Below are 815 nucleotides of genomic sequence, written 5' to 3' on the forward strand. Positions count from 1 at the left end.
AATAAAAGTAATGCCTTCACTTTCCAAAATGTATTTAAATATATGGAAAATTAACTTTCAAATCAACAGATTTCTTATAGATTTATTAACATTTTCTCTGGTTAAGCCGATTATAACCTTTTTTGTGCACCTTACACTCATCCACATTGGTACAACCAATTTTTAACTGTAAATTCTGAGGTCCACATTTTTCATATCTTCTCAATGTCACTTTTTGGAGAGAATCTTCTATGCCCTGCTCTGGCCAAAGGTCTTGAGCAAAATGAGAACATATAACTGAAAAGAAATAAAAACAACAAATTAGTCCACTTATTAGACTCAGAAAAATATAGTTTCCAAATCTAACCTATAAATTATTCAAACTACATAAGCAAGATGACATTGCAAATGACACAGGCCCTAATTCTTCATAGACATATAAATGTAATGAAAACATACAGACCAAAATACATATGAGGATAATTTATATATGAGTCAAGTGTGTGCAGTGCCTGAATTAAGCCCAATGCAAAGAGCCACATAGAAAAAAGAAAAGTTTGTTAAATTTACCCAATACAACTCTTTCTGCTCCTCAATATTACCTAGTCCCTTCAGAAGTAAATTGTCAACTTGTTTGTTTGTTTGTTTGTTTAAGGAAAGTAAAATATTGGCACATACGATTTAATTTCTGTCTTCTACGGTCCTTACCACACACTGGTTTCTGTCTCCCATGACATAAATTGCTGAAATAAATGATGGTATACTTTCATTTTGAGTCTGCTGAGACCAAAGGTAAATACACTGCAGCAGAGCACTGCAGTGCTGCAGAGAGAGAA

General features: G+C 33.0%; 1 pseudogene; it reads right to left on the bottom strand.

Moving 5' to 3' along the window:
* The window catches only part of LOC105529217, a 158505-nt pseudogene that overhangs the window by 118940 nt on the left and 38750 nt on the right, over positions 1-815 (bottom strand).

The sequence above is a fragment of the Mandrillus leucophaeus genome, unplaced genomic scaffold, assembly GCF_000951045.1.
Source record: "Mandrillus leucophaeus isolate KB7577 unplaced genomic scaffold, Mleu.le_1.0 Scaffold755, whole genome shotgun sequence".
NCBI classification, from domain to species: Eukaryota; Metazoa; Chordata; class Mammalia; order Primates; family Cercopithecidae; genus Mandrillus; species Mandrillus leucophaeus.